Here is a 27,254-nt window from a genome sequence, read left to right on the forward strand (position 1 = left end):
TGAAAAACATATTCCTATTCAAACGAATGTTGCACTTCAAATAGGAACTCTTAGTCCTGACATTCATCATAAACTTTTGACAAACTCCATAGAATGGGCCAGGTACCCCATCACCAATGTCCAAATCAAGCTTTTTCACTATCCAAATACATCCAAGTTTGATCCTTATTATTCTAGAGTCTGTCGTCTAGCACAACTAATTTATATTATTACTATATTATGAGCTTTCAAAATTGACTTTCAAAATACTTTCATTTGCTCTAATATATTTTCTCTCGCTTGGCAGGAAAAAGAAATATTAACAATACCACTAATAATTGGAATATAATGCCTTCTTCAGTAGAGAAGATGAACAAGGGGAAAACACCGGCAGAGGGCTATCCTCAAGACAAAAGGCTCCCAGCGGGACAATCTTTTGTAATGCATGAAGGCGCATCTTCTGGAGTAAAATCCAATAGTGCAACAACCCTTCAGGAATTTGTCCTGGCAGAGGTGACATATTCTAGTGGTGATATGATATTGATCTTGCAAGAAGTTTTGTCTAAAGAATTACAATTCCATAATGGAGTTTTTAGTGAACTTCCAGACTCCATTAAAATTATTCTTAACAACCTTCAAGCTGCCTTTCTATTAGACCGCCACAACCTTTTCAAAAAAGCCATGAGGGCACTTGAAATTCACCTTGTTAATATTACCACTCATAATGAGGCCTGTACAAGCCATCTTGTTGATCTTACTTCTACCAATTTCATTGTTGACCTTATTTCAAAAAATGAGGCTCAAATGAGCCATCCTAATCATCCTGCTAATCCTAGTATTAAAACCTTTCTTAGTCAACTCTTTTGCAAAGAGGAAAACCATTCAATAGATAGAAAGACTATAATGGTTACTGATTATGCTAGATTGAGTCTTAAGACCCAATCTTTGTTGAGAAGTACTGTTGCCAACTTGCCTACAAAAGTACAATGATGTATTTTTGAAAGCAAGGCTATGACCAGAGATCCGGACCTTTGGTTCAAATGTTTCAAAACTCTTGCTACAATCACCCCTGATCTTGTTCACTCAAATGATCCTGATAATGCTTAAAACAGGGCAGAATGGGGAAAATACTTTGGGATTAGTCTCAGAGTTCATGAGATGAATCATCATTTTCCTAGCGTTTTGATTAACTATGAGGATGGTTTAGATGACAATCCCTTCTGGCTTTCCCAGATGTTTGATTTGGCTTCATCATACTGATAAAATTAACAAGTCATGATCAAATTAGCCAATTCCCTGATATTATATAAAAGGTTGTTGCAAGAACTAAAAGTCTTTTTGTTTCTATTAGATGCTAGAGCACTCTGCCAAAATGGGAAAGAAATAATTGGATGAATATTGAACCATCACAGCATCTTGTTCTCATTAATGGTTATACTAACCAAGGACAATGGTATGAAGGAAATACTTACATTTCCTATTAAAAAATAAAAAAACTTTTTGCCCTTGCTGAAGGTTGGAGAACTTACTTCAACAACCAAATTCTAGATGTCACCCAAGAATTGTGGAAAGATTATCACTTCGAGGGATGCACAGATAAAATTTATGTTTTTGTAAATAAACCATACGCACATGCTGTTCGCCATATGCACAGAAAAATTCATGATAATCCAAATAAGTTCCTCACACCAGGAAAGGAACCTATATATGAGCTTTTGTTATATTGTGGTTTTTGTAATCAATATTCAACTTATCATGAACATGAATGTAATGATGATCCCCCATGGGATCCTTGTCCAACATGGGATCCTTATAAAGGTTATCCATCAGATGCTGCAGACACTGATTGACCTCCATTGCTACAATATTCACCTAAGGTTAAAATATTCACTATTGCCTTATCTGATGCTATCTCCACTAATGCTACTGGTGATTCCTTTGTTTACCACTTTTGGCATAGGCCAAACTACTTTTGGTACCAATATTAATGGATATTGCATTACCAGAGGCTACTATTACTTTACCTGATAATGATGATTGTTCCATTGACTACTTTGGCCCCTCTGACACTCCATTGATGACTATTGATGCTCCCACTTGTCCGACTTGCAACCAATATTAAAGATATATTCAACCAAGTTAAAAGTATTCACCATTACTTTACCTGGTGATGACTTCTGTTGACTACTTTTGTGATTTCTCTAATCCAACACGCCAAACCACTTTCGGCATCTATATTGCTACAATATTTCATTACCTCCACTGAGGACATCACTTTTGGCATGACATGCCAACCTGATAAGGGCAGATTTTTTGGAAAAGCTTTCGGATTTGATGCTCCTATTGCTCCTGTTTCTCCTCACGGATCATAATATGAATAATGAAAATGTCACTATTTACTTTTGACTACTGCTTTATTTACCTATATAAGGGGGTTGTCCCTTATTGCAAGGCAGAATTCTCTCTTAGGATCTCCTTTAGAACTCTCTCTAGGACTTTCCTTTAGATCAAAATATCTCACTACTTCCACAAAGCTTGTAACTAGAACCAGAACTAGACTTCAAGCCTTGTACTATTATCCCTGTTGATTATTGTAATCTTGTAACTACTGCTACTGCTACTGCTGTAAGTGTTTTGAATTACTTTCAATAAACGTTTCTGTTTTCAATACTTTTGATTATTTTGATATAACTGCTTGGCTGGTTCTACCGCCTTACTTTCAATTATAATTTTGATATAACTGTTTAGCTAGTTTTACCTCCTTACTTTCAATTATACTTACTTTGAATTACTATATTGTTGTGCTTCCACCTTCGGCGCTGTCGTCCTTCCCCCTTTATGGTATCAGAGCCATTCTTTCCTTGGCCGATAGCGTTGTTGTGTCTTTCATATTCTGTCTGTATCTACCTGACCTTGTGATACTTCGTTGTTGTGTTCCTTCTTACCATCGTTGGCGCCACCATAGTAGTAAATTGTAGTCTCAGATCCGAACAATAAGGCCCCATGAAGCCAGGAGAGCATGAGGGCATGAGAGGAATAGGGTTGGTTGCGGTATGTGTTACGAAATGCAACGGTTGTGAGAAAAACATAATAATTGAGTGTTAGAACTAAGGTAGCTATGGATAGGATATGGAGATCCAGTATTATTGAACAAAACAATTTTACTAATGAATCTTTACATATTATTGGTCAACAACTTGACCGTATTGAAGAAAAAATTGTTGAAAAAACTACTGTTTTAAAACCTAAGACACCTTTGATTGATTTACCCAATCAAAGAGAAAAAATAATTTTCAAATCTTCTCAAAGTAAAACTATTGATAAGGTTGAAAAATGCTTGCTGATTTAAATGCCAAAACTGATTTGAAAGTCAAACCTGAAGAGACTTCTACTTCAAAAAATGCTGCTTGTGTTATTTCAAGAAATGAGAAAGAAATTGTTTCTGAAGAAGACACAAATTCTGACTCATTATCTCTTGTTTCTTACAAAAATGTTTTTGATGATATATATATACACACACATGAAAGCAACATCTTACTTGCCACAATGATGAAAGCAGGTGCTATTTTTTTTTTTTTTTTTTTTTTTTTCATGGGGTCTGAGTGAGCCCCGTCTCCTCTCTATCATTAGCAAATTAAGATCGGGTTCACTAGATGTAGTTATTCCCTCTCCACTCACAAACACTTTTTATCATCTTCATATTTTTTGCTTTCACTTTCACTTTTGTATAATAAAGTTAGAAAAAGTTTAAAAGAATTGAGCGAAAACATTTTTAAGAGGGAATGGAGCAATTACACCAAGTAGGATATTGCATTTGATATCAACCCCGAGTAACAGAGGTGAGAAGTCTGTAAAAGTCCTCTTGTTGTGAGTGACATGATATATGTGACTCACCCAGAAAAAAGCTTAACTCATTAAAACAACTCATAAATATAATTTTGAGAGGGAGGTTTTTTTTTTAATTAATGGAATTTTGTGAAGGAGAAGATCGAAAATTTTAATATACATATATATATATATATATATATATATATAATACAAAGCAAAATGTTTCTGTGGTGTACGCCACAGTCACATTTTGCTTTGTATTATATATGTAGTGGGAAAAGCCATATCGACAAAAGCGGGTGCTCATTTTTCCTATATATATATAATACAAAGCAAAATGTTACTGTGGTCATATCGACAAAAGCGGGTGCTCATTTTTCCTATATATATATAATACAAAGCAAAATGTTACTGTGGTGTACGCCACAGTAACATTTTGCTTTGTATTATATATGTAGTGGGAAAAGCCATATCGACAAAAGCGGGTGCTCATTTTTCCTTGCGGGTCAAAGTGGGCCCCATTTCCTCTATCATTGGCAGTGGTCTATGTGTTAAATGCATGCATCTATCCTTTCAAACGAGGGTGGAATTTTCTCCTATGCACCGGGTTTATTTTTTTTGGGTAAAGAGGAATACAATAAAAGAGAAGAAAAGAAAAAAACAACTAAGGCATAGCAGCACAGCTACTACTACGCCTGCAATGCAAAGTTTCTAAGGCATCCTGCCTGATTTGATTCAAAATACACATAGGAAGATTATCAAAATAAACAAAATCTATACTGTGATCTGCTCCCATTTTCACCAAAGCATCGGCGCATGTATTCGCTTCTCTATAACAATGTTGAACTCTGTGCTGTGGGATCCTGTTGAGAAGAACTCTGCAATCATCAACTAAAGGAGATAAGGATCTAGACCGAGCATTGTCATTGCAAAGCATATTAATAATCATAGAAGCATCCATCTCAACAACAAGGGATTAAGTATTAAGATTGTTGCACATAATGAGATCATCTCTTAGCGCCCAAAGTTCAGCAATAGGGCTGGAAGCCAAGCCAACGGCTCGAGTAAATCCCTTGACCCAGTTGCCATCATGATCTCTTAAGATGCCCCCACCCCTTGCCTTACTAGGATTGCCAAAAGAAGATTCAAATTTATTTAATTTGAACCAACCGGGGCTTGGTTTTTCCCATTTATCTTTATGCAATGGGTAGTATTACATGTATTAAATGCATGTATCTATCCTTTCGAGGGTGGATTTTTTTCTCCTATGCATTGACAGCTCTACTTGCAAGTGAGGTGGTAAAAAAAAAAAATTATACATACAAAAAAAAATTATATAAAAAATTATTTTAAATTAATATGTTCTATGAACACCCTAATTTGAAATAAATGTATATAGATACTTTAAAAAAAAATTATATACTAAATTGACCTATTTTGACCATCCTAATTAATATGATGAATACCTTTACTTGAAAATCATAAAAATTTGAGTTCAATAAATATAAGAGTAATGTTACATCCACAATATTTTTACAATAAACTTATGTGGTAAGCTGTTACTAATTCTAATTCAGGTTCAATATTAACATGTTTTACCTAGCAATAACATGCTAACAACTTGTTGCATAAGATTTATTATGAAATTGTTATAGTCACTTTATTATTCTCATATTAGCAATTTTAATTTATACTTTATATTTTATTAGTTTTTTTCTTCTTATTCTTTTTGTTAGCACAAAAAATTGTAATATTTTATATATTTGCGTGTTTTATTTATAAAATTGATATATTTAAGTTGTTTCTTTATTAAATTTTGTAAAATGTAAGTTTTTTAGCAACCAACCTAGAAGATCCGCCACTGTTCTATGCAACATATATGAGAACATGTGAGTGGCAGAAGTCTATAAAAGTCTTCTTGTTGCGAGAGACATGACATATGAGAAGGTTGAGTAACACCCGAAAAAAATGGCTGTACATTTGGTATTACGAATTACTTATATACTTCTGCTTGCATGCGAGTTAGCAGAAGCAGCACCACCAATAGCAAAACCCAATTGTAGAAGTAGCTGTGGTCCTGTGGACACCTTCAAATTCCATACCCGTTTGGAATTGGACCAGATTGCTACTTGGACAAGTGGTTCGAAATTGTTTGCAATGGAACTGGCGGCTCTGCTAAAGCCTTCTTAACTAATATGGACATGGAGGTGCGGCAAATCAATATTAGTAGCAAGCCATTAAATAGCCACTATTCTTTTGCTCCAACGGTTCAAGTCCAAATCCCAATCATTTATTCGAAGTTTTGTCAGCTCACGGGAAACCACAGTGTTACGAACTTTGCATTCATTTCGGTTGGTTGCGACAACTTTGCAACAATAGCTGGAATTTTTCCTAAGGTTTTCGGGTGCAAGTCAGATTGCAAGAGGGACTCAAAGTGTAGACAAAGAAGATGCATGCTCAGGTTTCAGCTGCTGCGAGTCGAAGAATATCCCATCAAACCTTCAAGCATTTGATGTTGACTTCAGAAGTGTAAACGAATCAAATGACAGAGAGGGAGCAATAAAGGGCTGCAAATATGCCTTTCTAGCGGACCAAGTTTGGTTGAAGGAAAACAAACCAGATCCTTCTTCTGTGCAATATTGGGAATATGTTCCCGTGGTGCTGGAATGGGCAATATTTCAATGGAACAACGATTCGCGAGAGTTCTTTAACTTGCTAAAAAATAGACGCAAAGTCAGTTGTTCTTACCCAGACGTCTACACCTTTTATTGTGACTGTGCTCGGAAATACAGAGGAAATCCTTATGTTGAAGGAGGATGTGATGGTAAACTTCAAATACTAGTTTATATACTCCATTTTTGGACCCGAACACCATTCTCTCCATTTCAAGTAAATTTCATTTTATTTATTTATTTTATGGTTAAGATTTTATTTTCTCTATATAAAAGTGTAGTGATTCATTTCAATAGAGAAGATCATATAAGCCAAATTGTCTGTTGGACCTTTCATATTGGTTATACTATCTATTTTTGTTAGTAATTTAACCATTAAGTGCCTTTCACATGGTTTTAGAAATCATCCCAAACCATTTGGTCGAACTAGGTTAACCGCAAATCGATCACCAATCCAATTTTTGAAGCCCACAAAACCGAAAAAGTTGAATTTTCTAGCTAGGAAACACTTGAACCATGGTCGATAGCCTAGTTTTCTAAACCGGGCACTGGTTTGCCATTCGAACATGGGTTTCTAAAAGTTGTTTTCTTCATTCATCCTTAACAAAAGCCAAGCCAGCTCCTTCGCCAGATCTACTTGCTTGGGAAAAAGAGGTGGGGCGAGAAAAAGAGAAAAAAACAGTGGGTGGGTGAGAGCAAATACTAAAAGGCTCAGGGAGTGTTGTTTTGAATTTCTCATCTAATTGTTTGAACAAGAGAGAGAGAGAGAGAGAGAGAGAGAGAGAGAGAGACTTTGAAAGGGAGAAGGAACGAGGTTTCGTTGTCAAATAAGTGGGAAATGGGTTTTATTCTTTTTAATTTTAAAGTATATATCACATAAGAGCATTTCTTTCGTGCAAAATTATAAAATACTTTTTGAATACAATAAATATATACCTCATTAAATGATTATATGTACTTTCTGCTCTCACATAAATAGTAAGTCTTATTATAAATTTAATTACTGAAATTTACTATTAAATGATCATGAAGTAAGCATTTATTTTATTTCAAAAATATTATATAATTATATGATATTCATTAAATTTTGATTATTTTTCTTGAACTGTTTGTTGAAACTTTAAACTTAGCTTTTTAAAAAATATATAGCACATAAAAAATGTTAATGAGACTTAGTTTTTTTAATTGTATTAGTATATAGAACTTTTTGAGTTATTATCAAATTGTAGCAATTTCTTTAAACATTTTAAATATCTACCTAATCTTTGAATAAACTGTGAAGAATCTTATCTTATACATATTATGGACGGTCATATTTCTAATAAAAATGAATTTTGTGGGCAATATTATGAAAACAAAATCCAATATGAAATATCAAAATGAAAATTTTGAAAAGTAAGGGTCAAAATGAAAATAACCTCAAACTTTAAGGGAAAAGTATAATTTAGTTTATATTTTCGCTCCGTTTGTTTCAATGGAAAACCTGGTATAATGATAGTTTTCCTTGTTTTTTAGTATTTGGTAGCATAAAAAAAGATGAGTCAAAGGAAAACTATCTTTGGTCAATATAAAAAAGTATGACTTATTTTTAGAGATTTTTTTCCATTAAATTTTTTTGGAAAACAACTCTATCTCACAGCAAACTAAATAAGGGAAGTTAGGAGGTTGTTTTTCAACTCATTTAAAGTTGCTACCAAACATTGAAAAATGAGATAGTTTCATAGAAAATACTTTTAAGAAAATAACTCATTTTCTAGAAAACAGCATTGTTGAAACAAACAGAGCGTTTATATATAGTTGGCTCTTAACATAATGTATATGTAGATCACCGCGCACTTTTGATGTGGTGGTCACTCCATAAGTATAATTGTTTGTGGGGTGTGAGAGGTAAGAATTGGGGTTCAAATTTTTAAAAGTGAGTTTCACACACATATATACACTTAGATTAGCCCAAAGTAGAATTTCTATTTTGTATAAAAAAAATTAAAAATTAAAAAAGAAAAGAAAAAAAGACATGATTTATGTGTAGGCTAGAGCACTGTGCTGGAGATGATAAAAAAAAAATAATAAAAAAAAAACCAAACTTGTTTTTATAACTTTGATAAAAGAATAAAAAATTTGAAAAAATAAAACTTCTTTTTATAGTTTATTATTTAATAATTTTTTCTAAACAATTACCAGTTGTTTCAAATTTTATCTAAATCGTTTACCTTTATATAATAGTACTATTTTTACTAACATATATCTAACAAGTACTTTCATTACACTAGTATAATGCCAATATTTTTCAATGTATCACTATTAGCTGTATAAAACATTAAAGTGAAATGTTAAGCAATCTCCTAATAATATTAGTTCATGAACTATTTTTAGAACCATTTTATTGAGAAAATGTTAAGATAATAAATGTCGTTGACAGCTTTTTATATTTCCAATGAAAGTAATGTCAAAATTTTTCTATTATAGTTTATTAACAATTACCTTAAGGGTATCCGTTAACGTAAACCTTAGAGGTGTGTCTCATGAGTAGAAAATGAAATAGTTTGACCTAATGCTCTGTTCATTTCAGTGGAAAAATTTATGTAAATATAGTTTTTGTATTTTCCATTTCCTTAGGTTGGATACCACTTTCTCGTATCAACTACATATAGGGAAATGTTAAAAAATGCTCTAAGGGCATTGGTTTAGAAACTATTTTTAAAACAATTAATTTTGTTGATAACTTTTTATATTTTCTATAAAAGTGATGTCAAAACTTTTCTAATATAGTTTATTAACAATTTCCTTAAAGGCACCCATTAACACAATATATATATATATATATATATATATATATATACACACACACACACACACATACTTACTCCAAAATACTTCAATTTAATCATTTTTTGCTACACCTATGATTCAATAAAATTTTGTGCCAGGCTGCCATTTCGCAATACTATTACTGCAGCACAAACTTTTTTTTTTTTGTTGGTAAATTACAATAATCTTTTTTGAGTTATAGGAAATATCATAAACCCTCTCTAATTCTTATGGCCATTTTTGTGCATTATAATTATGTCAGAATGCATATTTTAAAAATTAAATTCTCATATAGAATACCCTCAAAATAATGCTTACTAACTAGATTAGTTATAAGATTAGAATTTGTTTAAAAAAAAAATTTATTTTTAACACACTCACCCCCCCCCCCCTTTTATTGTAAATTCTGTATTTTCATATTTTCATCTTAAGCTAATGTTTTGCACTTTATTCTGAAATATATATTTTCATCTAAATTTAATTCAAAGTGTAAAATATGTATTTCCAGTTTATAATAATCTAATCACATATATAATTACTACGTACTCCATGTTATAATAATAATTGAGAAAACAATATTATATTTTTTTAAAGAAAAATGATTTTATGAGATAGTCTCCTAATAAAACATTTCTCTCTTACATCATGTGTGAGTCTGATAAATCGTGAGAGAGAAGTGTCGTGTAATACCTTCTCTTTCGGTAAAGGCCCCTTCGTAGCAAGATTGGAGGGAGAAGTGTCGTGTAATACTCTTTTTCTTTTTAAAGAAAAAGATAGAAAGCTAAAGTGACTTTGATATTTCCTTTTTTAGAGAACTTTGAGATAATTAATTAATTATTGTCATGGCACGTCCATTTCTTGCTTCTAACTTTTGACGGAGCCAGATACTATGTTTCAAGGAAGTCAATACCGTACCAGAGGCTATACCGGTTTGGTCACCGGTACGATATATTTCGGATACCGGTCAATACCGGTGTACCGTTTCGGGTTTACCGCTATTTTATATATATATATATATACACACACACACACACACCAAAATCTCTAGAACCATTTTTATAAGCATATAATATTTCACTTATATTATAGTAAATATAAAATTTTATGATAAAACATTACCTCAATTCAGAAAAAATTATTCATAGTTTTAGACTTTAGTATCAATTAAAAGGAAAAAAAAAACACAATATAAAAAATAGAAAGCTTAGTTGTTCATTGCATACTAAGAAAACAAATAATACTAATAAGTTAATGTAAATAAGTTATCATTATGCTCTTACAAAAATTCAAAAATTACAAAACTAAAAAAAAAAAAAAAAATGCTTTTTTTTTTTTACCGGCCGGTACGCCCGGTACCAGCCGGTATTGCCCGAAATTGACCGGTATGGCCGGTATGCGGCCAGTACGGCCGGTATTTTTTTCGGTACAAAATAAAAGTGTATCGGTACCGGTGCACTGGCTAGTACGGTATCGACCACCCTGCTATGTTTCGGTGGTTTCTGTTTTTATTTAGGCGTAAATGCACTTTTAATCTTTACATTTTGTACTTTTTTCAATTTGGTCCTTACATTTTATTTTTACCACTTTTAGTCTCTAAACCAATTAATGCGGGACATTTAAGTCCTTGAAGCACTATTCCGTCAGCCAACTAATGGGGAAACTGACGTGAGCATTAAAATATTATTAAAAAAATTATTTACATTTTTTAAATGCCAAAATTAAAAAAAAAAAATTAATTACTCAAACCCCACCCATCAAAGAATAGAAACCCAGCAAAAGAATAGAAACTCATACTCTCATACCCAGCAAAAAAAATTAATTACTCAAACCCCACCCATCAAAGAATAGAAACCCAGCTCGCCGATTTCGATAAAGAGTCCGAGTGCGGAGGATGTGTCGATGGAGAGGTTTCGAGAGCTTCTCGCCGAGCTCGATCGGGAGAGGCAAGCGCGCGAGGCGGCGGAGAGTACGAAATTGGAGTTGCAGGTTTTCATTCAACAGGCTGAAGGCTTTGGCGCACGAGGCGATCAAGAAGCGCAACAAGTGGGGGAGGCAGAGGGACGATGCTTTTGCGCGAGAAGGAGGAGGCAGCTAGGTTGGACGAGAAGGTAACGACGGAGTTGGCGGAGGTGAACAAGGCGAGGGACGAGGTTTCGAAGCAAATCAACAAGTTGGTGAAGGAGAAAGACGGTTTGATATTGGAGATTGGGAATTCTAACCAAATGCTCGTGACTGGGATTGAAAAGATATCCGGGAAAGTCAGTAGCTTTAAGAATTTTGTGACTGCTGGGCTGTCGAGATCGCAGAAATGATGTCGTTGGATCTGCTCCAAATTCAAAAACTCAGATCTGCTCCAAACCCAAAAACCATAGAATTTTTGTTTAAGTTTTTTGTTACTTGTTGTTGTGTTTGGTTGCTAAGAGATGGGTTTGTTGGTTGGGTTTGACTTGCTCTTAATCGATGGTGGTGGTGGGTTTGATTGTGAGAACATGAAGTTTGATGGGTATTGTTGCTCTTGTTCTGGGTTTGATTGTGAGAAGGTGAAGTTTGATTCTGGGTTTGCTCTTGTTCTCTTCGACATGCACTGTTGGTTTCTTTGATTTGTTCCTTGTTTTTCTAGATTTGATAGAGATTAGATTTGGTTGTTGGATTTTTTTTTTTTAAAACGATTTGGTTGCTGGATTTAGATTCGGGTTTGTCATATATTGGTTTGGGTGCTGGGTTTATTTCTCGGATTTAGATTCGGGTACGAGTTTCTATTCTTTTGCTGGGTTTCTGTTCTTTGATGGGTGGGGTTTGAGTAATTAATTTTTTTTTTTAGTTTTGGGATTTAAAAAATGTAAATAATTTTTTTAATAATATTTTAATGCTCACATCAGTTTCCCCGTTAGTTGGCTGACGGAATAGTACTTCAAGGACTTAAATGTCCCGCATTAGGGACTAAAAGTGGTAAAAATAAAATGTAAAGACCAAAATGGGAAAAGTTTAAAATGTAGAGACTAAAAGTGCATTTACGCCTTTTATTTATTCTATATAATATAATATCATAGGAATAGGATCTTGATAACATTTTTTTAGTGGTTAATTTATGTTATATCTAAATTATGTTTGTTTTAATGGAATATTTTGTGTAAAGATAGTTTTTTGTATTTTTCAGTATTTGGTAACATCAGAAAAAATAAATCAAAGGAAAACTATCTTTGGTCAACAGAAAAAGTACAACTTACTTTTAAATATTGTTTTCCACTAAATTTAAAAAAAAAAAAAAAAACAACAACTATATCTCACAACAAGTTAAATAAGAGAAGTGTGGAGATTATTTTTTAACTCATTTAAGGTTACTATCAAATATAGGAAAATGAGATAGTTTTATAGAAAATAATTTTAGGAAAATAATTCATTTTTAATAAAATATTATTGCTAAAACAAACAGAGCGTATATCTACAATTCTATTATATATTATTGTAATTGGATCTCACTGTCCACTTTTTTCTCGTTTCCTAAATAAATTATTTATTGAATTAATATTAACTTAATATAATATAAATTAAAGAAATTTAAATTGACTACGGAATTCTACTCCCACTCCCGGTGACAATCTCACACACGTCCCAAATTTAGATTCCAATTCATTTAGAATCACAAGCAAGGAAGGGAGGCGAGACTAAAAGAGGCAGCGACCCTGATTAGTAGTTACTTTTTTGTTGAATGGACATAACACTTGTTAGCACTAGCATTGAGGGTGTAAAAACCCCCGTTGTTATTTTACCACTTAAACCCTTAAAATCATGCAACATCCGTGTATGCAAACTTAAAATTTTTTTTCCAATCCTTGCTACATGAAGGTTGCATATATGCAACTGTAGCATGGTTGTAAACATAAAAGTGACTATTTTAATCACTCTCCTCATAAACCAATTAGACTCTCTCTCTTCTCTCCTCTTATCTCCTCATAAAAGTGACTATTTATTTGTTGATAAAGTCTATATTATTTTAATGAGTTGTATGTAAAAATGGAAATTGAGATGTTAGATGAGTTGTGAAATAGGTTGGTAAAATAGATAAAACGGTATTTGATAATGTAAAATAGGTTTTTTTTTCTTTTTTTTTTTTTGGCATCCCCATTTGTTAGTTTATTAGAAAGTTGTTTGCCTCTCACAAAATTTACCTCTCCTGAAAAAGGGGAGGAATACACACACACACACAACTCTTTCAAAATTTCTTTACTTGTCATGTGTCGTGAGTTTCACCATTGACGTATTAAAATAGTGCATCACACTCAATAATGAAAAAAGTGATGTTAGTAATATTATAAAATTCTATTATATAGAGTATACAAATTTATGTGTCACTAATTACAAAAAATAAAAATAAAAATCTAACACTCATATATTAGATGGTTGAATTCTACAAATTACATTCATTGTCTTATCAAGTTGTAAAATTTACTATATAAAATTTATATTAACTTTAACATTTTTCAAATAAAAATAATAAACCTTACATTTTTAAAAAAGATAAAGTTTGACTACAAATTTGGTTATAACCTTAGACTACAACTTCATTCAATATCTTTTTATTAAATGTGAATTTTGATAAATCTACTATTGGATTACATTTTCTTGTTATATACTTTATGCTTGCGAAATTTCTAGAAAATTAAATATTAATAGTTTTATCAGCAATCAATTGTATAAAATAAATTACAAGTTTTTTAAGTATAAAATTATGCATGAAAAATAAGTTTGTGGATCATATAGTAAATAACATTTAATTGGCACAAAATTTGATATGTGTGTGAAGAGCATAAAGAATATGCATTTCTATGGTTAAATTTTAAAATACATAGTCATGTTAATTTTTATTTTGGATCAAATATGTACTTATATCCTTTTACTTTACATGGCAATAAAATTAGCACCTCCACTAATTTTTTTTCTTTTTCATCTCCTATTTATTTTCATAGTTTCAAACTTTTAATTTTTGCTATAAAGCTAAATGTTATCTACTAAGAAATATTGAATTTTATATCATTTTTTAAAAGCATTCTAGGCATTGAGTCATGTATAGAACTAACCATGCTCCTTCACTGAACACCCATACACAAACTAATATATTTTATTTTTACATCCTTCTAGGAATTTCTCTAAACACAATCTAATGTAATTTATTTTGTATCCATCTTGGACTATGGATCTAGACATTCCAACCCAAAAAGTTTAAGCCCAATAGATATGAGTTTAACTATATTATATTAACCACTCATTATTCTTATCACTTTTTTTTTTTTTTAGGGGGGAAAAGACTGAACTTTATTAAGATATCCCAGCTAAATCAGCTTGGAAAATAGGTGAAACATGTAATGGAACATCCTCCATCCACACTATAAAATCTGGAATGTCTATTGCATATCTTGCCAGATTATGAGCCACACTATTACATTCTCTCCTTACATGAGAGAATTGCAATTTAAAAAAACTATTTGAGTAGACCTTAGCATCAACAATCCATGGACCAATTGAGGACAGTATAGGAGCCTCCTGAGATAGTGCTGTGATAACCTCCATTGAGTCGCCTTCCAAAATTGCTTTATTAATACCAATATCAGCTGCAAAGAACAAGGCCGTGGCAGCAGCTAGTGCTTCAACTTCCGCACTGCTATAAGCTTGCTGTAGCTTCTTTGAACATGGCGCAATGACCAAGCCCGAACTGTCTCTGATTACGATGCCGATGCCTGACTTGTTCTCGCCTGAAAAGACTGCCCCATTAAAATTGATTTTTGCCATGTCCACTGGTGGAGCGATCCACCTCTGCCTGCAGGGCCGGCCCAAGGCCTAGGCAAGTTAGCCCTAGGCCTAAGGCCCTGCCAAAAAACAAAATTTCTACCTTGAAAAAAATGTCTCACTCCTCACGGTTACAGGCCCAAATTTTTATAAAATTCCATATATTTTAAAGTTGTGAATTTTTTTTATTAGTGATATTGATGATACTATAAATTTTAATATTAGCTTACAAATTACTATGTTATTAATCATAAAAAAAGTGATATAAACCTTCATTAGTTAAATTGATGAAGTTTATGAATGAGAGTCAATGTCACATTATATTTTGAACATTTTATAGTGCTTTTAGCGGAAAATTCTTAGGTAGTCCCGGAGTATAGTGAAATGGTACTTCCTCCTTTCACATTCATGGTGGACCCCACTATGAATTTAATTAGTGAATTTTACCATGAATGTGAAAGGAGGGAGCACCATTCTCCGTACTCCGGGAGTACCTAAGAATTACTCGCTTTTAACACCTTTTTTCTTTTTCATTTCTATTAAGACTTTCAAAGTACGAGACCAATAGAACCCTAACTCAATTGAAACCCTAAAATGTTTCAAAAAATGTTGCAAATGTGTTAAATTATCAATTATAGATTAATCTCCCCTAATAATTTGAGACTTTAATTTTTGTAAATCGATATATTACAAAGCCACACACTAAATAATACCTATCCCTTTCTCTTCAAAACAAGATATAAATTTAAAAATTAGATTACAATTTTACTTAGTTATGCATCGTCATATATCCAAAATAAAGTATCTTTTTTAATCGTAATATATTTTTATTTCATTTTATTAATATTTATGGTTCAACTATAATATTCAATTCCCTATATAAAATTAACATTAGTTTAGTTGGTATTATTTATCAAATTATGTATTTAATATATCAAATTAACTTTGATTTGATTAGTATTAAATATTTGTGTAATTAATATTTACATACAAAAGGCCACGCATAAATTTTTTGCCTTAGGCCCCAAATTATGTTGGGCCGCCCCTGTCTGCCTGCTACGTGTTTGCCTATCTGACAGAGACATTGTCCGAGTAGTCTGGCAAGCCTGGTACTCAGCAAGCATCTCCTTGGATTGTTGGGCAATTTGGTCGACGTTGCAAGCTGCTTGGTTGAGACGTACCTGGTTTCTTTGTCTCCATATCATCCACGCAGTCATGGCAAAGAGTTCGGTGTTATTCTGCTGCTCTATCATCCAGGAAAGTAGCTCTTTGAAGCTTAGAAAAGGTGCCTCCCTTCGACAAGACCATAACTCAGAATCAGCCCAAATACCATCAACTTCCTTACACAACCATATGGCATGCAAAGCAGTTTCATGAGCTTCATGGCAGCGGTCACAGAAAGGGTCGTCAATGATCTTCCTTCTCACCAAATTTGCTTTTGTTGGCATTGCATTACGGCAAGCACGCCACACCAAATTCTTCACTTTGTTTGGCACTTGAAGAGACCACAAACCCTTCCAAAGCTTTGAATCCGAAAGTGAGTGCTGCTGTGAACAATGCAGCTCAGTTTCTTCCTTCAAAAACATATATCCTGACTTGCACGTGTACCTTCCATCATGAGTGTGGGGCCAAATTAATACATCCTCTGAAGCAACCTTTCCCAAATTAATACATTATTCTTATCATTATTCAATGTGAGATTTTACTCACACGTGTATACCGATAGTCGTATGCTTTTTAATTAGTACTAATCAGTAATGAGTGGGCCTTTGAGTTTAAACAGATAGATTCTATTATAGATAGCTCATACTTGAAATTGTATTCTATGTTAGAAATATAAACTCAAAAATATAAAGCCGCTTGCATAATAATATTTTCAATTATTCTTCTTCATTTAAAGTATCGAATAATAATATAATACATTTTAAATGGACACTTATTATTTGTTACTTAAACATATTTTACCTAAACCAATTTTGATTAGGGAGTTAATTTCATACCGTAGCGACCAATACGATTGGTATTTACCTAATTGGTTCCCAAGTCAGTCTAGAAACAAAGTTGAAACGTACGTACCACTAGAAATACCAGAATTTATCAGGTTGTTTCTCTTATGCAAGGATGTATTCCAGATTTCGGTTAGTAAATGTATATGGGCCAGAATTTAACCAAAACTTTTTACTGTTTCTTTTGCCTTTCTTCTTCTTCATCATTTTCTTCAATCACTTTGTCTTTACAATTCTCCATCTATTGTAGTTGTCTTTGAATTTCTTAGGCTTCTTCGCCTCTTCATCTTCTCACTCTCTCCTTCTATGTCACTGTCCCTTAGCTTCTCTTTTTAAATTTCTTATTTTGTGTGATCACATGACCTTAAACTGTGACTAAAGAGTGAAGACCAAAGGGTTTAGTCAATTCCCATCTACCATTCATTATTTCAATTAGTAATGCTAAGATCACAATTAATCCTCAATTAGTATTGCGGCCACTTTAATCTTCAAGTTTCAATCTTCAGGTTTCAATATGTTTTATTTTTATTTTTAGAATTTGACGGTTTTCTTTTCCCCCCTGAAACTAACGGTAGGTCCATTATTATTATTGGGCTAATATATTGGGTTAAGGATTAACCATTTTTTATCACTAAATCATTTTGGGTTAAGGATTAATCTCTAAACCAAGCATATGTTTACATTAAAATTATAATACTATTTTGGATGATATTAGAGATACTACAAATTTTACAATATTTAGTTTATAAACAACTAACCTCTAAACATGCATGTTGCACATACTTAGAGGCTCATCTATTTTTTACGTAAAGTTTAATAATTTGCATCTATTTTAATTTGAAAATATTTTTTTCATTTAAAAAAAAAATGAAAATGATAAATTTTAGAGATAAGCAATATCTGTAATTTCTTTTTTGAACATGTGTTTAAAAGTGGCGTAGTAATATAGAAAAAAGTTTGGGTAGGAAAAATAAGATGAATGTGAAGGGAAAGAAAGTTAAATTTTAGGAGTTCTCTTAGTTTTTTATTTTTTAAATTGGAGGTGTTTTACTTTTATTTGGATGAAAAAATAATAAAAAAATGCTAAATTTTAGGGAATAAAAAGAAAATGAACTTGAAGGGAAAAGCATCATAAAATTTAGGAGTTCTCTTTTCGAATTCAAAATAAAATTTGCTATTTATAACCCTATTTCTAAGAGAAGTTATCCTTCATTACTGAGGGTATTTTTGCATCACATAAAAGTCTAGTTCAAAGAGGGAAATCATCTTATAAATAATATAAATTATGTCAAGTGTCAACTTTTCAAAAAAATAATTATGATATATAATTAATAAATTTATTTATTATGTGTTGATGTGGTATCAATAAAATTCATAACAATGTCAATTTGTAATTATAAATATTTTTAAAGTAAAATATGGTAGTATTATCAACGTTTTCCTTCCCATTTTGGGAAAATTCTTAGGTATGTACTCTCAGAGTAAAGAAATTGTGCTCTCTGTTCTCACATGAATGTGAGAGGAATGAGCATTATTCTCCATACTCCAAAAGTACTTAAGAATTACTCCTCATTTTGTAATTTCTTGTCAGTCTATGTGTGGGTTGAGCTATAAATTGCACAAAACTTTAATGAATTTATTATTAATTTGTTTGTCAAACTAACACACATAAATGAAAAGGATCCGAATGGTGAGAGCTCCAAAAATAAATTTATTAATTTTTTTGTTATCCTATGATAGATATTAATGAATGTGAAGTCAATGATCTCAATTATTGCGGAAACAAGTTGGATTGTGAAAACACAGATGGTAGTTATATTTGCAACAAGCGAAAATCTAAATCGAAGATGGTCATTATAGGTATGTCTCTATACTCACTAAATTATCAAAATAAATATAAAACTAAAAACACAAATCATATTGTTACATGATTGAGAACAGGGCTCTACGCCAAGAGCCTTGTAGCTAATTTAACTTCGTTAAATTATCGCTACCAATAGTCTAAGGTTCCCCTAACACAATTTTTCATGTGATAGGGGAAAGAGATTGTTTCAGACCTAACAATCAATACATGTACATGTAGTAATTTCTGTTAAATATTAGCATTGATATACCATGTTGAATATGCTAGTATGGATGCGGAAGCGAAAGCATAAAGTGTAGAACACAATAACACACGAGGGTAACGTGGTTCAGCCTAACAGCCTACATCCATGGAGGAAACTCTAAAGGGCTACATCAATAATATATTAGAGTGTAGTACAAATCCTGTATTACAATGAACCATAACATGTGTATATATAGTAGACTAAACCCTAGACTAATAGACTTCTAGTACAAGTAGAAGACTTGGCTTGCACACAAAGTAGAATTAGGCTTGGGCTTATACTAATGGGCTAATATATCTCTAACAATTTCAATATCTTCATGAAATTCAACCTTAAAATATTTTTTTTTAGTGTTCTTTTTCCTTTTGGTTCATTTGGACAGTGGTATTTAAAAACAAAAGTTTCGAATTTCATCTTTTAGTTTAAATGACTTGAATAAAATATGAAATAACAGATTTTTTATTCTTTATTTTATAATATGATAGTACAAAGAAGGTGGATATTGAAACCCTAATTCTCCCTAATTTTACCAAAACTTTGGTAGCTCCATCTGAACTTGTACTCCCTTTATGATCCGTTTGGATTGAGGTGGAGTGAAGAGGAGTATGATAGAGTTGGCCCGAAAAATAGCTTATTTTTCAACCAAACTATACTCTACTTTCTTCAATCCAAACAGGCCCTTAAAGAAATATAAGTTACTTTGATATGTAGTCCACATCACTAATAATGCACCTAATATTACTTTGTATAGTTCCATTTTCCATAACAATATTCAAAGCTTTGGATTCTAACAAATCCACTGAGATTATATTCTTCTTCATGTCTAGTAAATATTGAACTTTAGTTAGGAAACGAATTGTTGCATCATGCAATTTCAATTTCGTTCATGCAGATAAAACCACCTTCCAACTATTTAAGTCTGTAAATTGTAAAACCATTCCCTATGGGGACAAATTTGATAGGTACTAGTAAAATTTACTATACACTCATCTGAATAGCAAACAAATGATGAATCAGTCAAGTCAAATTCAAAATATTGTGCTACGTTTGCATTGGAATCATTTTTGTCCAATGTGGAGAATTATGTTTAGACCCTTAATAAGCTTCACTACCAATTTTAATAATTTATACCATTATTCAACTAAGTAGTTACTAATTCAGTATTAAAGCATAAACTAAAACGTATGTTGCCTTAGTGGTTAACACGCGTGTCATGCATATTTTTACCACCGCGCACTCTTAGTGTGGTAGTCACTCTACAAGTATAAGTGTTTGTAGGGTATAGGGGACAAAGACCGGGTTCAAGTATCTAGGAGGGGACTTCACATACATATACACTTAGATTAGACTAGCGTATAAATTTTTTCTTGTATAAAAAAAAAAAAAAAACGTATTCAAGCATAATATACAAAATGGATTTTAAATAAATAAAAAATAAAAAGAAAAACAATAAAGAATAAATACACATAGAGAGAGAGAGAGAGAGAGAGAGAGAGAAACAATATTTGTTCATGGAATGAAAACATAAATAGTAAAAACACATGACTTCTTGTATTTGTTGTCACACTCAATAAGTCAACTATGTTTGTTGTTGTAGTATAAATGATGCTCACATAACTTCCCGTATATGTAGTCAAATTAAGTACCCGAGCTTCCTATTCCTGCTAGCAATTGTAGACTTTTCTTGTGCCTTCAAAGTTGTTTTTGCAACTCAATTTGCAGACCGTAAAATTGATCTCTTAATCACTCCAAGGATTCTTGAAGATTCGATGTTGTTGTTGTGGTTTCAAACAACTCCAATACACAAGTAGTGATCTTTGTGCTTGGAAGTGAACAAACTTAATTTTAAGAATAGTCAATTAGAGAGGTGAAGAACTAGAAGGCTTTTAAGGTTTAGTGTCTCCGTTTTCCTTCTCTTGTGATTAGACTCATTAGAGTTGAAATAAGGTTTAAATATAAGTAGCCTTTGGTCTTGAGGTGGCTACAAAAATAAACTTGGAAGGAAAACTCCGGAATTTCCATATTAGGATCTTGATCGATTGAGAGTCTACAAAATTTCTATTTGAACCTTCAGTCTTGCATGACTGAGGTCTGTATTTTACTTAACTGAAGTCTTTAGATAAGAAACTTTAGCCTTCAGCCTTTATTACCCATACTTATTACAAACAAAAATATTCAAAATTAAAATTAAATTTGTCATAGAATTAGCCAACACTAAAAGTCCTAACAAACTCCCCCTTTGAAAATTTTTTGACAGAACACCCTAATACAAACTCAACTACTAACAGTCCATTTGGTGAAAAAGAGGAGATGAAAATATGAGAGAAAATGAATTTTGCGTTGTTTGGTTGGGAGAGAAAAGGGGAGGAAGGAACCTGAGTGTTTTCTCCCCGAGCTCACCAAAATACAATCTCCCTAAATTGGGGAGAAATCAGGGGAGAAAATGGAAACACAAAAGTCATTGGCGTTTTGGTCAAAAATATTTGTGCAACAACATTCTGCTTTCCTCTTTCACTATTCGGTTTTTTTTTTTCATCATTCAGTTTTTACTTCTCATCTATTTTGGTTTGTCTTCTTCTATTTTTTTTCATCATTTTCTTTCTTTTTTCATTTTTGTCATTTTATGTTACTTCTCCTCCAGTTTTTTTTTTTTTGGTTAATCAAATCATCCACTTTTTTTTTTTTTCTCTCATCTCTTTTGGGTTCTTGTAGTTTTTTTTTTTTTTTTTTTTAAATAGTGTCCATCCACACACAATATTAATGAAAATATAATTCATTACTTTTTCTTTTAAGTTATCTAAGAGAGGTATGAGAATAAATTTATACAAGCCACATTTTCAATCATCTCATTTTCTTCTCAACCAAACAGAGAAATTTTCTATCTCTTCTATCCCCCACTTTTCCATCTTTTTCTAATTTTCTATCCTCCTACTTTTCCATGCTCTCAACCAAGTAGACCTTAAATATAAGCTCTTGAAATACACACGGCCAAAAAAAAAAACCAAAAAAAAGAAAAAGTTACACCTATTCTAGAGGTCGAGTCATGAGAGTCAAGAAGCTTTAACTGTCTTCTGTAAAATCATGAACAAACCTCACTAAACACATTGGCTATAAATAGTGTAAAAGTTACAAAATAAAAAGATCAAAGAATAGAAATAATAATCACTGAGCCACATATAACCTAACCATACGCTAACAGTCAAGATTTGACAATAGTAATCAATCAAACATTAGATTCACCGTCCGAACATGTTAATTGGATAAGCACAACGAGTAACAAATATCAACATGCTCAACATTCCAAACGGTTACACAACTCAATCAAGAGTTAAACTGAAGTATACCTTAATAATGCATAATCGAGAATATAAAATATTAAAAGACAATAAATTAAAGAGAATAACGAAGTTTAGATATTTAAAGACTACATCAAAATATATCACATAACACATAATAATAATTTTTTTTTTTTAAATCACCACTATGTACTTCTTGTCACATGTATATAGCATAGGTGGTGTTTGGTGTAGGAGGAATTTCCTCATCAGCCATAGTAGCAGCCAAGTCATCAATTTCATGCTTGAGCTCATCCTCGCATGAAGAATCGGGATCACGAGGGTTTGGGGTATCAAAGATAATAAGGCTCTACATACAAACATTGATGGCTTAGGAAATCTTAGTTCAACTCTCTCCACGAGGGATAGGAACACCCTAGTCTATGAGAAGCTTGATCATGAGACTGGAAAACAAAATGATAGATCTGATTAAGACACTCAACACTCGTAATGATGACCTGGCAGATATGGAAATTAATGTCAATGGGGGCACCAGTAACAAGATCATAAAGCATTTGGACTCCAGAAGAACTCAGGAAGGATGCGTGAGTGGTTGCAAACAAGATCGACAGAGAAGTTGATACAGATGGAGGAATTTTTTTGCTTGGAAAACATATCCTACCCATACCGTAGAGGAACCACACAAATGAGTAAGAGCCTCATTGAGGTTAGGATCAATCTGTTTTCATGTCTATAAGTTTCAAGATGATTTCAGGGTTGACTTCAAAAAGAATACCTTGCACAAAGGTTTGTAAAGTGTCCTCTCTTCAGTGATGTGATGGACATTGGAATAGAATTCTTGAACAAGAATGGGAGTGATTTCGATGAGATCACGAGTGAGGACCACCCACGAGACTCAGAAATCCTAGGGGATACAGGTGTTTCCTAGGATAGTTATGTCTATAGGATGCTTATCGTGCAACTTGCAAACGCCATGATACTCACGAAAGGTATTAGAGGGTCGGACATTGTGAAATTGGTTCTTGTCAAAGCGAGGAGCAGTGGCACTAGAATGAGCAGATTAGGTTAGGAGTCATGATATTGAGGCGAAAGGAACAAATTTTGCAATTCAAAATTAATTCAAGGTTCATTACATACATGTTGAAAGCTCGGATTTGTATTAAAACACAAGAGCTTGTCAGACCCCTAAATCTTAAAATTACGACTAGATTGTTTTTACTTTAACTTATCTAAGTGCAGAGCAAGAGTAAAAGAAGCAAAAACACTTAAACTACTCTAGTGCACAAATATGAACAATAAACAATAAATGTAAAACACAAGAGTAAGAGAAGAGAGATGCAAACACAAGATAACACTAAGACGTATTATCGAAGAGGAAACCGAAGAATTCGACAAAAAACCTCTCCGCAACTCTCCAAGTCGAAATCTACCCCGTGAACTTGAGCCCTCTAAGCTCCTGCTACCAACTGACTTCTCGAAGCCTTATCTTCTCTACCTTTCTAGATCCCACAATTCAGTCTGATTGCATCCGTCAATGAATGGCTCATTCCAATACTTCCTAGCAGCACCAAAATCTCACTTTACACTCAGTATGGGCGTGGTAAGTGTTTGGGCTAGCAAACTCTCAAAGATCTAGAGATGGAGAGGTAGGAGTTGAGGAAAACCACAAGAAATGTGTAGATGATTGAGGGTATAACAATCTCTAACTCTTAAGTGTATTTTTTAGGGTTTTCTCTCTGAAAAACACTTCATACACTTTGTGGATAACGAGGGTATATATAGTGTGGGTAAAGAATTGGTAAAGCAAAACATAACTTTTTGCCAAACTGAGACTTTTGCGAGGCCTTCGCAGGTTGGCCTTACCCACAAAACAATCATGAAAATGACAATTTGGCACAACTCTTCATCTTCTAGTCTTGTGCTCTACACATGGCTTTTTCGCAGGTTGCTTCTCGCGAGCTAGTTGGGAAATCCACTTGTTTATCTTTTGAAGCTTGATTCTTCACTAATCTCTCACACTTATCCCTTACAATTAAACCCACATATATACAGGGAAAATGATTGAAGAAATTGCAATCAAATTTGGCACGGAATTAAAGCCAACACAATATAATTGGAAATCACTACAATCTTCCCTTTGGCTATTCCGTGACAAAACCCCTAAACATACTCTAAACTTAAACGTAAGTTTGGGAACATAAGCAAAACTCACTCACACCTAAATCTAAAAGCTGTGAAGCACTTGTACCAAAAACACTTGTATCCTGAAACACTTAAACATAACAACAAAACTTCATTAAGCTCAAAGACAAGCATAACACAAGGTACATATATGGAACAAGTTAAATGCGATCAAGATGTCTAAAGGGATATATGTCAATAAGCATAACTTGATCAAACATAAATAGTCATTAGGAAATGACTATAATGAACATTTATCAAGTAAATGATCATCCGGACACGCAATACAATTAAGAGCAATGCTAGAATCAATTGCATGTCCAAAAAACAAATGATGCATTAAAGAAACTAAAGAAATTAGCAATAGAAAACAATAAACACCAAGAAACGGCTATAAAAACCAAGAAACAAACCAATACTAAAGAAAACAAAGTTTTAAACTAAAGTACTTGAAAGCTTTAAACGAAAGCACCGTAAACATCCAACAGTTATAACAATGTAAAATAAACTAGAAACCACCAAAATAAACCAATGTTATACTAATTTTACTACTCCCCCTCAAGCAGTATTCCCCCTCAAACTATGATCTACTCCCCATTTTTGACCGGAATGGCCAAAGGTACTAGAATGCATTGGACTCCGAATCCGACTCCGGCTCCAATTTGTGCATTAAGTCATCAACTTAAAGTGAGAGGAAAGTGATCTGGCCTTTAAGGTATGTGAATTGAGTTGTGGAGTAATTGATATGTGAAGCTAGCATCATATGCAACTCTTCAACCCTTCCAATTAGATGATCTAGGCAATCGGGTGTTCTTGGTTGCTCTTGGGAAGAAGGTTGTGCACTATCTTCTGGGACGGAAGTGAAATGCTCAATTTCCTCATCAATGTCTCCTGCTTCTTCAGCAGCATCATATCTTGGAATTTGAGAGAAATCGAAGCTTGGTCCAGGGATATGAGCTTTGCTTTGGATGATGGTCTGCTCACTAATAGGATCTTCCCTTTGCATCACCTGAAGTCCACTTGGAATCTTCACCCTTGCCCTTAAAATAAGAGACACGACAAGGCTTGGGAATGGTGGAGTTAGCCTTACATTCCTCTTTGTGATGCTTTTGATGAAAAGGTGATAAATTTGACCACAGATGTTGATCTCCTTGTGAGTGAAGAGATCAAATAAGAATATGGTCCTTGGCATTGACAAAGTCATCAAGTTGGGGCCCATTTGTAGTGATCAATGAAGGCCATGTTAGCATCTTCATTTCAAAATGAATCCGAGGAGATGCGGGGACGTTTTGAAGATTTCTTTGCGGCGTTTTCTTAATAGGAGACATCTACAAAGCAAACACCAATACAAAGAAACAAAAACAAAAACAAACATAGATACAAACTTGATTAGCCACAAGTTAGTAAAAAAAAAGGAACAAAATAGTCCTAAAAGCCATAAAGACAAGAAAAAAAAGTCACAAGATCATGTTTTAAGTGCTAAAGGTCTAACAAGACTTACATAGCATGAGTGAAATGCAAAACATGTCAAGTGATCAAGTGTGTGCATCAAATGTGCATGTGGTGTGCATGTGAGATGCATGAGCAATGCATGACAAGGCACTCATGGGGCAAAGTGTGTGAAACACACAACCAATGTTCAAAACATGTTAAATATGTAAAAACATAGTAATCCCCAAAAATTGGTACTCATGAGTTCAAAACAATGAGAAAATGTCATTTGGGCATTTTATCAAACACTTAGTGTGCATACAAACCACTAACTTGTAAAACAATGCATGAACATGATAAAATCTTGCCTAAATACATGTTAAAATGCCACTTGTGGCCAACACAAACATAAACATACACAATGGGACACAACCCAATCAAGAAAATTAAAAAATTTTACAAGAAAATAATTTTTTCCAACCCCTTTCAAAAATTACCCAACCCTAGAAATCCTTGAATCTAAGACTTAATCTAAGAATTCAAGAAAAAAAGTGTTAAAACATACCTTAGATGAGTCTTAGGGATGAAATTTCTTGAGATTTGGGTGAGATTTTGAGTGAAAATGTGTTTTGGGTTAAGAGAGGCATGGAGGAGGCAAAAGAGAATGATTTGAAAACTGTCATTGTTTGGCTTTTAAAACTGAAAGGCCGCTCATTTTGCGGGTAAGTTACTCACGAAGTTACTTACGAAATGGCCTCTAAAGCACGGGACAAGTTTTGTGGGAAGCTACTTCTCGCGAAGGAGTCATGAAGGAGTCACAAAACTCTCTGTGTAAATTTTAGAAGAAACTGAAAATGGCTTCCTCATTTTCGTGGGTAAGATCTTACTCACGACTTACTCGTGAAAATGCCTCTGAAAGAGTTTTTCAACAAAAACAAATTTGGCTTTTTGGAAAACTCTTAACACAAAAATGCTACATAAAAGCACTTTCAAAAACATATAAAATATTCAAAAATCTTTTTGGGTTTGATCATCAAGAGATTAAGTATACGCATATCACATTTGAACACGTACAATCACACAAATGAAATAGGCATTCATTGAACATTAAACTTATGTGTTGTGTGTGTGGATCAAGTATGAACTAGACCATAGTCTAAT

At 33.0% G+C, this 27,254-nt stretch overlaps 1 pseudogene; it reads left to right on the plus strand.

The window, feature by feature from the left end:
- The first annotated feature begins 5,775 nt into the window (after positions 1-5,775).
- LOC142615460 (wall-associated receptor kinase-like 9) overlaps positions 5,776-27,254 on the plus strand; it is a 47,436-nt pseudogene continuing 25,957 nt past the window's right edge.

This window comes from Castanea sativa, chromosome 11 (genome assembly GCF_040712315.1).
Source record: "Castanea sativa cultivar Marrone di Chiusa Pesio chromosome 11, ASM4071231v1".
Classification (NCBI taxonomy): domain Eukaryota; kingdom Viridiplantae; phylum Streptophyta; class Magnoliopsida; order Fagales; family Fagaceae; genus Castanea; species Castanea sativa.